We start from the raw sequence: 14,377 nt of genomic DNA, 5'->3' as shown, positions 1-14,377 counted from the left end.
TTTGCAACTCAGAGTTGCTTGAGTACTATTCGCTGGCTTACTTGTTTCAGGCTGTGCATTAAGTCTTTGTCACTCCCATGGAGCATACCCACCTTACCACCCTTTTGATAGACTGAATTGTATCCGCACATTCTTCACTTATAAAGAAACTACGGGGTATATTTACAAGGGCTTTATCACCGCTTTTTTGGCTTAAAAAGCCAAAAAAGCAGAGATAAAACTATCGCCCTATTTACAAGAGGGTGCAAACATGCATAATAGCATGTTAGCACCCTTTTTCTCAACGGCTCCCTTTGCATCGCTAATGAGATGCAAAGTGGGCGTCACTGGACGTACCCCGGATGGACTACCTTGCAAATATCGCTGATGTTCACATCGCAATATTTACAAGGCAGCCCACAGGATTTTAGCAGACGTTAGATTTTAGCAAAAACGTCTGCTAAAATCCTGACTTAGCTATGTTTGACATAGGGAGTGGATTATGCAGATACGACCACAGGGTCATATCAGCAAGATTATTGCCGTTTTGCAGGAAACATCGCTGGAGTTTTGCAGCGAACCAGCGATGTTCCCTGCAAAACGTCGATAACCTCGCTATCTTTGGAATTTTTATCGCCCTGGAGAAACGCGTTGTTAATAACGCGCTACCAGGCTGATTAATTCCAGAGATAGCCTGCGATAAAAAATGTATCGCTAAGCACGGTCAGCGATAATTATCGCTGGCTATTGATAATATGCCCCTACTTTCTTCTTTTATATTAAGAACTCCATGAGGGTGCACGTATTTTCCAGCTGTCTTCCTCCTCTGCTGCTTCTCCACTGAAATCCATGCCCCATTTCTCCAGAGCACTTGAAGCTCCTTCAGAATAACACAACGGACTCAAAATAATGTTGAATAGGAGTCTGGCCACCGCACTTTGAATCAGTTGGAGATTATTCATGAGATAGCCAGGGATGCCAATAAATAGGGCATTGGCGTAATCAAGCCTGGAAAGGATAATTGCCCGAGTGTGCTGTGGTAGCTGAGGGAAGAACTTCCTAAAGGTCTTGAGAATGCCGAAGCAGATACCAGTACGTTTTTTAATATACTCGGCAAACCGGAGATCTTCCCCAAACCTTATTCCCAAGTTCTTAGCCGAGCTACCCACTGACTGTGGGCATGGGAAGTCCGGTGGCCACAAGGCCTCTCTAAACTGCGGGGGGAAATTGCCATACAGCAGTATCTTTGATTTTTCTTCATTACACTTGAGATGCCCCAACTGAGTCACAAAATGGCTGCCAACACTTCCTAGTTTCAACCGTTCACAGCCAATGAGCCACAAGCTCGTGCTCATAACGCCTTAGCCAATCAGATGTCAGAATTCTCAAATATCGATATCTGTAAATTTTGATGTTTGTCAAAAACTACTGAACGGATTTACACCATTTAAACAAAAGCGTGCTTTTTGGACCAAGACCTTTCTCCCTGCCAAATTTGGCGTACTTCCGTTCAGCAGTTTGACCTGTAGCCCTGTCTAAAGTTTCCTTTGAAAATTGCATGGACAAAACAGGTTTTGGGACCCCCCTTTTTTCTCAGCCCCCCTTGACAAAATTGAAAAAGAAATAGTAATAAAAGGCCATGCCCCGGGGGATGGAGCAAAAGACACACATTTGATGGACGGAATGCAGAACAAATCAAAAATTCACCCCAGTCAAGACATATAGGTTAAATCCCTCATTCTTTTGTTCACCATGCCACCCTAGTTTAGACCTGGCCGTATGCAAATCAGTCTTGACCCTGTGCCTCATGGGAACGGTCCAGCCCAAACTGCCAAGTTAGGTCCTCCCTAGACCGGAAACAAGCATCCTAGGACCGGTTTCGGGGTTTCAACCCTCTTCAGCCAGGTCCCCAAGGCCTAAATTGGCCTCTGGAGGGAGGTCACCCGGGTCCCTTCCCACTTTATTTAAAAACAGTGATTTAAAAACAGTGGGATGGGGCCCCCAGGGCCACAAATATTGTGAAAAAAGGGGGGCCAGACAGCCCCCCCCTTAAAAAAAACAAAGCTGGCATCTCGCGTTAGGCCCTGCCCCCTCCCTGCAGCACTCTGTAAATGCACCCCCTGGTACGTTCTAAGGTGGGGTATTAAGTCCTGCTGAATACTGAGGTCCCTGGGGGCCAACTAGACCACCAGGTACTTCCAGTATGTGCCAGGGAGCTGTGTTGCAGAGAGGTGGTCCGAGGCCATCCCCCTTTTACACCTCTCTGCAACCTAGTTTTGTGGCATTTACTGGAGGTACCTGGTTGGCTAGTTGGCCCCCAGGGATCCTCAGGATTTAAGGGACTTATTCACCCAATTACAATGCACCAGGGGGCGTGTTTGCACAGTGGTGCAGGGAGTGGCGGGCCTGATTTGACAAGTCTGCAAACACACCCCCAAGCACGCTGTAAATTGGGGGATTAGGTCCCCTTGAATCCTGAGGGTCCCTGGGGCCAACTAGCCCACCAGGTACCTCCAGTAAGTGCCACAGAGCTGTGTTGCAGAGAGGTCAATCAATCAATCAGGAGTTTGTTAAAGCGCAACTACTCATCCGTAAGGGTCTCAAGGCGCTAGGGGTGGGGGGGGTGCAGGTTCCATTCCATCAAGGAGGGGTCTGTCGAAGAGCCAGGTTTTGAGGTTTCTTGCGAAGATGGGGAGCGATGTTGTCTGTCTGAGGTGGAGCGGAAGGGCGTTCCATGCTTTGGCCGCGAGGAAGGAGAAGGAGCGGCCTCCCGATCTGGTCTTTCTGGTGCGGGGGACCACGGCGTAGGTGAGCTGGGCTGATCATAGGGTACTTTGGGGTGCGTGGAATTTGAGCCAGCTGTTCAGGTATGCTGGTCCGGTGCCGTGGAGGGCCTTGTGTGCGTGGGTGAGCATCTTAAAGGTGATTCTCGCCTCGACGGGGAGCCAGTGGAGTGTGCGCAGGTGCTGGGAGATGTGGCAGTTTTTTGGCAGGTTGAGGACCAGACTTGCGGCGGCGTTCTGGATGTTCTGTAGCTTGCGGATGAGGTTTTTGTTTATTCCGGCGTAGAGTGCGTTGCCGTAGTCGAGTCTGCTGGTGAACAGGGCGTGAGTGACTGTCTTTGGGTGTTCGTGGGGGATCCATTTGAAGGTCTTACGAAGGAGGCGAAGGGTGTGGAAGCAGGAAGAAGAGACAGAGTTGATCTGGCGGTCCATTTTGAGCTCGGAGTCCAGGATGATTCCCAGGTTGCGTGCGTGGTCTGTGGGGGTTGGCGGGTTTCCGAGGGCGGTGGGCCACCAGGTGTCGCTCCAGGCGTCGGGTTTGGGCCCATGATGAGTACTTCTGTTTTGTTGGTGTTTAGTTGTAGGCAGCTGTTTTTCATCCATTTGTCGACGGCTTCCATGCCTTCTCGAAAGTTGCGTCTGGCGGTGTTGGGCTCGTTGGATAGGGAGAGGATGAGCTGGGTATCGTCTGCGTATGACACGATGTTGAGTCCGTAGGTTCTGACGATGAGGGCAAGTGGAGCCATGTAGACGTTGAAGAGCGTCGGGCTGAGGGAGGAGCCCTGGGGGACTCCGCAGGTGGTAGGTGTGGGGTCTGAGAGGAAAGGGAGGAGTCTGACCCGTTGCGTCCTGCCGGAGAGGAAGGAGCAGATCCAGTTGAGGGCCTTGTCCTGGATTCCTGCGTCGTAGAGTCTGCGTATTAGGGTGCGGTGGGAGACTGTGTCGAACACCGCTGGTAGGTCTAGGAGGATGAGGGCTACTGTTTCTCCATTGTCCAGTAGGGTGCGGATGTCGTCTGTTGCGGCGAGGAGGGCGGTTTCCGTACTGTGGTTTTTTCTGAAGCCGGATTGGGAGGAGTCGAGGATGTTGTGTTCTTCAATGAATGCGGCAAGCTGGTCCCAGGCCATGCCCCTTTTTAACACCACTTTACAAACACGGCTTCTGGTGCACTGCTGGTGGAGCGATGAGGTCCTCTTGTGTCCTGAGGACCTCAGGACTCAAAAGGACCTCATGAATAGTCATAAATAGAAATGGCTATAAGTGACAATGTGTTTGCTACACCCTTATCATCCCCCGCATTCCCAGAAGACTGTACATCAGACTATGAAGGAAGAAAAGCTAGAAGGGGAGAGTTGGAACTAGGTTTGTCACTTGCATTTCTTTTTAAAAATCATTCAGGTCCGAATTATAAGTTTGAAGGTCTTCGGACCAACAAAGTCATAGTGATGTAGTGGTCTGCTGCACCGGCGGTCCGACTGGCCGATTACAACTTGGGTGGTCGGAACGCCATAGCACCACCGCAATCACCAGGGTTCAGAGATCTCTAGTGGTGGCATGGTAGTCTGAGGACCACAATATGTTTGGTGGTGCCCTGTGGCATGACCAAGCATAATACTACTTTCCTCACCACTAGCAGTCTCAAGGAGGTTCTTACTCCATGAACCTGCTAGCAGTGAGGGAAAAAAGCCTTGACCCTGTGCACAGGGGTGAATGCAGGGCGGTACATGGTGTGCCCCTCTGTATACAAGTACCCTAATCCTGCATGACATGGACTGCTCAGTCCATGCCTTGTGGGATCGTGCACTGGTGGTCCACCAGCAGTGCCACTCACATATGAGCCTCTAAACTGCACCACTGCTGGTCCGCCCTGCCGCCCATCCACTAGACCATGATAATACTCGTATTAAAGCTGGGCTGGCAGCAGCAACCATTTTTGGCAGTGTGCCAGCAGGGCGGTGGTGTGGTGATCCGCCAAACTTGTAATTGGGCCCTTCGTATTCAAATTGAGAGCTAGGCATTGTAAAACACCTTCCTTCTTTTAAATCTTGCCAAACTGTTACCCTCATCTCTTTAAAAAACAAAATCCCATGTATCAAATATAAGTAGAATTAAAGGATGTGTAACTCAATTAATTTAACACGCTATTTCGATGAAGACTCTTTTGGTGCCGTAGGAGCCTTTGGTGCTGTTGGAGTCTTTGGAATTCCCTGCTACATCCAAATGTGTTAGGTTACTGCAATGCACATGTCCACAAGTCAGTGCTTACAAGAACATAATGTTCTAAAAAGTACAGAAGCAGTCCAAATCCAGCCATGTATGAAAAGACTAAGGAGCAGGCATCTTGAGGTTATTAAGGAATTGTTAAGTGGGCAGATGTCCCCAAACAAATACTAGTATATCCTGATCATCGGCATAGACCACATAGTCGTCCTTGCTCTCTATTTTAGTAAGCATATTATGGAGTGAGGGTTGTGCACCTACAGCATACAAACCTGCAGCAAGTTAATGAATAAAAGCAAGCTGTGATAACTTGAGGCTATGTGGCTGCATTGAAGGTCCCCAAAAGAGCTATACTGTGTCTTCAAGGTGGTGTTACCTTGCAGCTGGCTCTACTGCCAGTCTTCAGCACTTGATATTGCTCTACTCAACACGCAGAGGCAAGAAGATGAAGAGGTGAAGAGGGTAAGGGCGATAGGTGGAGGTGAGACAGAGGAGCTTCAAAACCCCAGTTTATTCAGGTTCCATGTGCTCATTTCTCTTCCAGAAACTGTACCAATTCCCCCAGACAAGCAATAACTGCACACTGCGCACCTATGAACATCTTCCCTGGTTACCCCAGTAGCCATGATCCCAGTCCTGGTCCTACTGTTGCTCTCACTCTTCCATCTGCTCAGTACTTACGCCCTCTGTTCTGCCCTTGGGACATTGAGGTGCTCTGTTCTGTTGCTTTGCTTTCACTCAGGCGCTCTGCTCTGCTTATCACTTTGGTCAGATGCTCTGCTTGCCTCTTTGCTCGTGTCAGTGTCTAGATTGAAAGAGTTCCGATGCCAGGCTTCCAAATTCGGCGATAGAAGGGTGGTTTGGAAGAAACGAATTGTGTGGACATTCTGACTGGTTATGAAAGTCTGTGAAATCGCCATTGCCAGGACCACTCTTGTGCTACGAGGATCATTCAGACCGTATAACAGTTTGATAATGACCAGAAAAAAATTGCAGAGAAATCTCCTTTACTAGATTTCCTGAGTGCATCCTCTGTTGTCCCTGTTTTTAGGACCTTGAGGCTAAGTCTGGGCATTTTTTGTTAATTATGGAAAATACATTTAGGAATGGAGCGTTTTATTGTTACCTGCACCTGCAGAGAGATCTAATTGAGCAAACCCATACTGCAGAGGCTATTGTGCAGAACAACTTAGTTTTTAATTAACTCTTGGTTTTCTTGGAAGATCCTGCTGAGTGAGTTCAAAAACCTGGGTGCTGAAATGTAGTGATCCTCGAATGCCTGGCTATAGCCAATTCCAGCTGCCCTGCAATTTTCTGACACTACTGTTGACTGTGCCCACCCCTCCAAACTTGTAGTTGTCATATTATCCATTTGAACAAGAAGAGAGCCTATTTAGAAGACAGGATGAAAGGCGTTGATAGCTAGATGTACTGCTCTCGGTTTCAGAAGATTGATGTAAAATGATATCTCCATGCAAGGCCATCTCTGTGAATGTGTAGATGTCCATATGGGCACTCTAACTAGTCTGAAAGGCATCTATCACAGTTGTCTGAACTGGGGCATTGTGATGGAAGTCCACATCCTAAAGTAGATTCAGTACTTGGTAATACCACTAAAGAGACAGTGCCACACTTATTATCTCCCATTTGTCAGTATACTGGCACCAGTTGTCCTTCACATGCTGTTGCCATTATCTTAGATGGAGATAAGCATGTAGAACCAGGAAGATTTCCGAGTTTTTTGACTCCTAAACAGATGAAAGCTGCCATGATCTGTTTAAAGCGAGATTGATTCATTTACTTTTAGCAGGCTTATCAGATTCCTGCACACTGACTTTTCTGAGGATTACAACTCACTTTAGGAATGCAGGATTTGGAACTCTCCAGCTGTCTTTAAACTTTTTATGAGGATCACAAGCCTGGGAAGTGTGGTAAGTTCAGATATACTGATTTGCCGATTATACACACATTTATATGAAACATTTATGGATAATGTCCCTTTTAGAAATGGGGGTCTCTAGTTGGCAGAGGTAAGTACCGTTGTCTAAATAAGGACCCTTGCATCTAGTCAGGGTAAGGGGGATACACACTTTAGATAACCCCTGTTCACCCCCTTGGTAGTTTGGCATGAGCAGACAGGCTTATCCCAAAGGCAATGTCTAAAGTAACACAGTAACACAGTGATAACACCACAAATGAACACCACACCAGTTTAGAAAAATAAAGTATCTTTATCTAAACTAAATAAGACCAAAACAACAAAAATCAAACATACACAGTTAAAAGTATGACTTTCAAAAGGTTTCAAGAACTTGTACTATAGAAAACTATGGATGTGTGACTTTTACACAAAGTGCTTGAAGATGCATCAAAATTCAGAAGGCCAAACAGCCGCAGAGTAAGGAAGAGTTGAAAAACACAGCGATGTGTCAGTTCCTGTGTCCTTGAGGAGTCGAGGCAACAGTTCTGCTCCACACAGAATAAGTGATGCACCCAATCTGGACTGTAGGGGGAAGTGAGGCATCGAAATCCAAGACGATTCTGGTCTGCGGGTGATGCGTGGAAAACGTGGTGCACAAGTACGATGCATGGCACACTGGAGGTGATGTGTCGCTTTCTGTAGTTCTTTGAACTTTCTCTTTCTTCCAGCTCCCAAACAGCAGCAACAACCTCCAGAGGCCAAAACTGTTGCTGTCTTTGGCCCATTTTGACCATTACCTTGATATTTTTTGCCTTTATTACGTGGCACCACGTTATTTAGGGAGGTGGTTGTAGGGCTGATACATGTTTTTTTACCCGTTTGGTGGCTAAAGGGGAATCCGACTTCGATAAATTAATAGTGTTGGATATGTTCTGTATGCACTCATTTTTCCCCATACCGGTCTCATCCGACCCACCTCTCTCACAATTTTTCAAAGAGCCATCAGAGTTTTGTGGTCTGATTAAGGTACTTGTAGTTTTGTCCCCACAAACTAACAGTGACTCCTCCACATTGGTGCTCTGCTTCTCAATAGCACCCATAGCTCCTGGGATGAACTTTAATAAAGATGTCTGAGTATGGGTCTGTGGTCTATCTATCCTGTCTGCACTTTTAGACTTTCATGGTTCACCAACAAGTTTCCTCTTCCCCAGGCTTCGTCCTATTAGTAAACCACTTTTGCAAAATGCGTAAAAACCAACAATATATGTGCATGCTAAGAAACAATCAAATACTATAAACCAAAAATATATTTTTTTTTAATTCGATAGCCACACTTTGTACCCTATACTAACTAACAACATTTTGCAGGTATTCGTTCTTTCATAGGATCCCCGAAGTCATTTTCAGAGCCACTAACAATACACCTGGTTTGGTCTTATTCGCTTGCCCTGGATAATAATTAACTCAAGTATATTATCCTTGTAATCGACCAAACAAATGACAGTCTCAGACTTCACCATGCTTTCGGAATTGGGTGCGAGTCCAGTTCAGTCTCATCAAATCCTCTCAGACAAACTGGTACAGTTACTGCGGATTAACCAAGAGAGAACAGAACAAGCTTTACAGAGTGCAGGGTTATCCTGCATGGTGGATAGGTTAGGTTGAGTGAAATTGATTTACTGCAGCCTTTAAAAGTGCTAAGTCCCCTCTTCCAGTTTATCTCCCAGATGCTGTTGATGTTAATGTTGTAATAGTAAATCCTAAAACAAAGGGCCAAGAGGGATGTCCCAGCACAGTCTCCTCCGGGCACTGACGGGCAAGGACGGGCCTGCCCTTCTACAAGCGCCGCAGTGCAGGATGGAAAGGCCTTATCAACAATCAACCAATGTGACAACCTAAACTAAAAGTATCATCTGGCCTGGAACTCACTATATCACTATGGGCGGGAGGAACACATGGAGTTCACTACGGGGAGTTCCGCACGTGGATCGCACTGCTCTCACTGATTTTTAGTGTTGGGAGTCTATTCTTCACTATAAAATCAGGTTTAACAACATCACAAGGGTGCTGCTTCTTTCTGCTGCTCGAGTAGATTTTCTACTCTAGCGACAGACTTCTCAACGCGAACGGTCGCAACCTGCCGTAAATGCCGGCATTGAGAAATCTCACCGGGAGGCATTCTAGCCTCTGAAAATCACACTAGAGGATGCAAATACTCAGTCATGCTTACCAACTTACCATTCCAAGTGGAACACTGAGTGGATAAAACTCTGGGAACAAAGATTTTTTGCCCACCTCTATATATCACCCCCATCCAATTTCAAAACCGAGATCAGTGCACATCTATAAAAATAGTAACATCCTAATAGATGCCTCTAACCACAACCTTAAAGACTTCAAACTACACTTTCACACCTTGTTGTAGTATTTAATGGCCAATCAGAGACAAAGTCTAATAATGAACCTTCTCCCTATCGCATCACTCACCATCTCAGGTGTCTCTCCTGCGATGTATCGCCCATCATACATCCCTTGTCAGATAAACTCCACTTACCCACATCCTCATTTGCATATCCCGCCCTACCTTAATCCTAAATCTCCTCAACCCTCATTCCATATCTTATCAACCACACAATATATGTTAAATACCAATCCAATAACCACTCCATCCAAACACTCTCCCATAACTGACTCCCCACCCCAAGTCTCACATCACCATCACTAGGAGTGCCAAACACAACAGCAGCTGTCTACCTCAGCAGTGAGCTTCCACTATAGTCTGCCGTCTCCTTCCCCCAGTTCCGCCACATACATCACATTGGGCAATGTGCAACATTCATCACTTTAACCCTTCCTCAGGCCTTGGCAACTGCAAACAACATAGAAAGCAAAGAAGGTGTAGTGTCGGGACCGGCAAGGTTCAGGTGACTCAATCAGGGGAGCCCAGAGAAACCAAAGAAGAGCCTCAACAGGACCTATTGGCTGGATGTACTAGAGTCACACGAGGACCTTAAGCAGCTCACCAAAGATGCAAGCCCACAGTGCAAGTGATGTGGTGAGGACAACGATCTTTGTCACAGGAAATATTTGAGGTGTGGGCTACTTGGAGCCCAACTATCTTGATAGAAGGAAGCCAACAAGCCTTTGCAACACCAAGTCGATGCATTGCACAGGGTTTCAGTTTCTGCGGCTCTGACAAGAGATACTTGCCTCAACCTTGGTGAGAGGACAGGGCAGGTCTTGAAGGATGTGCAGAACCACCACCTGTGTTGCTGACCCTTTCGGAACCCATCACTTCAAGGGAGATACCTTCAGGTGTCTCGGACGCCCACAGTTCTTGGAAGGTTCATGTATGGAGCACAAGCATGGAGGTTGCAACAGTTGAGCAGAACAACAAGATCAGGAGCAGCAGGAGATTTCTTGGTTGCTGCCTTGATGCCAAGAGCAAAGTCCAGCAAAGTCCCAAGTGCCCAGATGGTCAAAGTAGAAGTGGTGTCTTAAAATGAATTTTGTCCCACGACGAATCTGGGGACCGACCCTCAGGTAAGCCCTTAACCCTTTCGGTGCTCATGACGGAATGGTTCTGTCATGAACACCCAAGCTCCTGTGCTCATGACGGAACCATTCTGTCATGAGGATAGCGGCACGAAATCCCTCTGCTGCAGACAGTGGAGGGATTTCCCTTTTTTTGTATTGGCCTCTGGAGGTTCGGGAAGAGTTTCCCCAACCTCTTGAGGCCAATTTACATTTCCATTGCAATACCGATCGCACGCATGGTGCGCTGACATCATTGCAATGAAAATTAAACTGAAATGAGCCAAGAGTCTAATTTAAGTTTCACTTCTATGTGCTCGGTGGCTATCTCAATCCCCTTAGCACGTAGAAAGTCAGCAGGGTGATCCCCAAGCAGGGATCCACCCACTAGGCAACAGGGAGGGGGAAGAGGCCCCTTGAGCAAGGGCCTTTGCTCCTCCATATTATTTTGGGCAATTTTAGTATTTCTGCCCCCCGGGGGGCAGTAGTCACCAATCTGCCCCCAGCGGGGGGGGGGGCAGAAAGCTCTTTAGATACCAGGGATTTTTTTGAAAATTATAATGCCAATGCCCCACCCCTCCCCCACAAAATTCCAGTCTATATGCCCCCCCTTGGGGGAAGATGGGGCAGTAGCCGCAAATCTGTCCCCCGGGGGAGGGCAGAAAGCCCAATAGGTGCCAGCGATTACACTGGCTATTTTAATGAGTGGTGGCTGCCCAGAATGGGCATACCAATGCCCCTACCTCCAAACAAATAGCCACAGTCATTCTGCCCCCCCCACCCAATTTCCCCCCAGGGCGGCAGAAAGCCCACTAGGCACAGCCTTGTTTTAGCAATGTGCCTACCTGTGTATTTTGGGCCCTAGCACAGCCAGCACATGGAGAAACCTAGGTAAACTTGTACATTTTTTAAAACTAGACACCAAGGGGAATCCAGGATGGGGTGACTTGTGTGCCTCTCACCAGGTTCTGTTACCAAGAATCCCTTGCAAACCTAAAACTTAGTTAAAAACAAACACTTTTTCCTGACATTTCTGTGGAGGAAAGTTCTGGAATCTCTGTGGATCCACAAAATTCCATTCAATACGCACTCACTAAAGAGAGCGGGTGAAAGAGCCTGGTACTATGATCGAGATGCACTCCTGACACCGAGACAATGCCCAACGGAGATATCCAGGATGATATGTGTGACAACCTTTAGCACTAAGAGTAACCAAATAAAGAAGATCATCAATGGACATTGGAGCCTCATCGCGGATGATCTTGAAATCCCAGAACGCCCTCTTCATTCTTTATAAAAAGCAAACATTTTCAGAGACCATTTTGACCGCTCCCTGCTAGACACACCCTCGCAACCCACAATCCAAATGCTTTGGAATCTGCCCGAAGTAGTGGGACACTTCACATGTACAAAATGCAAAGTGTGTAAAAGGCCTATAGAAACCAGACAATTCTGCTACCAACAGCATACCATTGACCTCAAAGTGCATTCCAACTGCAAACCATTGGATATTATTTATGGCATTCTCCGCCCATGTGAACAAATATACGTGGGACAGACGAGACAGAAGGTCAAAACTAGAATACTACAGCATTGCAGCAGAATTAGATGTGGAACAATAGGTGTGGCATTGGTGGAACACTTCACCATGAATTAACACAAACCTGAGCCATTGAGATATGTGGTCCTAGAGAAAGTTACCACGGGAAGCAGGGGTGGGGACATTAACTCTATCCTAAACATAAGAGAGTGTAAAAGGATGCATAAAATGGACAGTGTGAACAATGGACTTAATTAACTTGATGGCACTAATGCCCTAATGTCTATCCTTGTCATTGAATAATTGACTTTCCCATTGGAACCGGACAGGGTGCTTGTAGCACATATGATACTAGGTAGCAGTTGAACATTAGGGGTATCATGTCATGTTGTAATTTTATTTACTGTGGTGATTTATTTCCTATTGAATGTTTTTTCTGAAAAATCACCCATTTGAACTATACCTCACAATTCCATATACATGAATGTATCCCTGCATAATATATTTCACAACGTGTTACAATTTGCTATGCAGTGGTTGAACACTATGGATATTGAATCCTGTTGTCTGGTTATTTACTGTGGTAACGTGAGTAGTCCCACAAAGAATGTTTCTTCCTGAAAAATCACCATATACATAAATGTATCAGGGCATAATATACCGTTCAATGTGCTATGAAGGATGTGTTAAATCTAACGAATGTTTTGTTGGGATATTGTTATTTTCTACATATCATAATAACAGCCCCCCATTCGATTTAGTGCCCTTAGACACACAACTTTGAGGGTGTTGAATGTCTTAATTATTCGCAGAATCTGTGTGATTATAGTGACACCAACAAATATATGATACACTTGAGACAGCATCACCGCCGTTTTTTTACTAAATACATGACAATATGCATTTGGCACATGTACGCGATAGATCACATCCCCCAGAGGTTGTTTAACATCTCCATGCCGCGTCTTTTCTGAAACTTCCCATTAACATGACTTCCGGCATGCGTTACTATGTCCGTATTTCACGCTGCCTGAATAGTACCATTGAGCTGCTGCACACAGCGTGTACGTTCTCGTTGACGTTATATAACTATGCGGCTAACCGCAAGCTCACTCTTGCCACGGAGCTAAGCGATTCACTTTTCCTAGGTCAGAATTGATGTACGCGCCCTTTGTCTATTGTCCACCTGTAGTGATTAATTACAGCATCCTTATGCTTGCGCGTTAGTCAGCCACCTTCAAATGCAACGCAAGTATCCACCAAATGACTCGGTGCTTGATGAAGGTTTTGCGGTGATTCGTCATATTTTTTGCTTTCAATACATTTGTTTGCTAATTGGCGGCTGCTGAAGTGTCTTTGGGGATGCACTCGATGATTTTGATTAATATCACAGTTCTCGTCCCACTCACGAGCGTCCGTATAATGACTTCACATTGTTTTAGAATAATCCATGTGACTAAATAGGCAGGCCGACCGACATGCTTGCAGTCCCCTTTTGAAACAACGGCGTAATGCATCTATTTCCGATGCTACTCGGCGGCTGCCGAACCTATCCATTATGGCTCTCCTTTCACAGGGCGACCGTTAACCCCACAGTCACCCGGGTTTATTTTGGCTTATCTACTGATAATACACAGCGATAACTAGCCTTCCTCCCAGAGCACGCCCGCACCGCCCAAATGCGGATGTGTCACTGTCTAAAGGGCTAAGTTTGTATGGCCTCTTAAGCACAATGCACCTTAGATACAGCCACCCCCTCAAGTCAAGAAGGTCTGGCCAACTGGGGTTCCTCTATAATAGTGTGTTTCCACACCCAACTCAATTCCTCCTTCTAACCAATCCGTTTTCACGTCCCTTTAGATTGATTCAAACATTGACAGAGATCGTTCGACCTGCAATTCTTCCTCTTTAATGTACGTGCACTGACGGCCGTACTTCCATATTTTATAAGTAAGTGACAACCCAATTCTGGGTGTTTCCTTCACAACACTTGTAATTATCATTGTTTATGGGTTACATGGTTCTCTTCACTGTCTTTAGGAGCTAGGCTGAGCCCCACCTCAGTTTGTTTATCTACTCTTAACGAACACGTCGGATGTTCTACTAGGTAACTTTCCTATCCCCCTTTTTTCAACACATTCACTTTTCCTGTGACCCTAATGTTAACTTAACACAAGTTATCCATTAACTTTTAGGTGCTCCACATCCCACTAGTCCTGATGAAGACCACTCTAAGGTTGAACCTACCTAGCATACCCAAAGGGGTCGGAACATCGACTACAACCTGTACACAAGCAAGGACAACTGTAATCAATGTGACAGTGTTCATATAGTGCTATGTGTTCTCTATGGAACAAATTACCTTTTTTAGAAAGGCCGGATCAGCACCAACATATGATG

The 14,377-nt window shown here is 46.2% G+C and overlaps 1 protein-coding gene across 1 annotated transcript in view; it reads right to left on the bottom strand.

Annotated features, from left to right (window-relative positions):
- Positions 1–14,377, bottom strand: part of LOC147724580 (fibrocystin-L-like) — a 1,106,658-nt gene that overhangs the window by 44,472 nt on the left and 1,047,809 nt on the right. The gene's annotated exons all lie outside the window — the stretch shown is intronic.

The sequence above is a fragment of the Lissotriton vulgaris genome, chromosome 4_1, assembly GCF_964263255.1.
Source record: "Lissotriton vulgaris chromosome 4_1, aLisVul1.2, whole genome shotgun sequence".
In the NCBI taxonomy this organism is placed as follows: domain Eukaryota; kingdom Metazoa; phylum Chordata; class Amphibia; order Caudata; family Salamandridae; genus Lissotriton; species Lissotriton vulgaris.
This window is presented reverse-complemented; position numbering and strand designations above follow the sequence as displayed.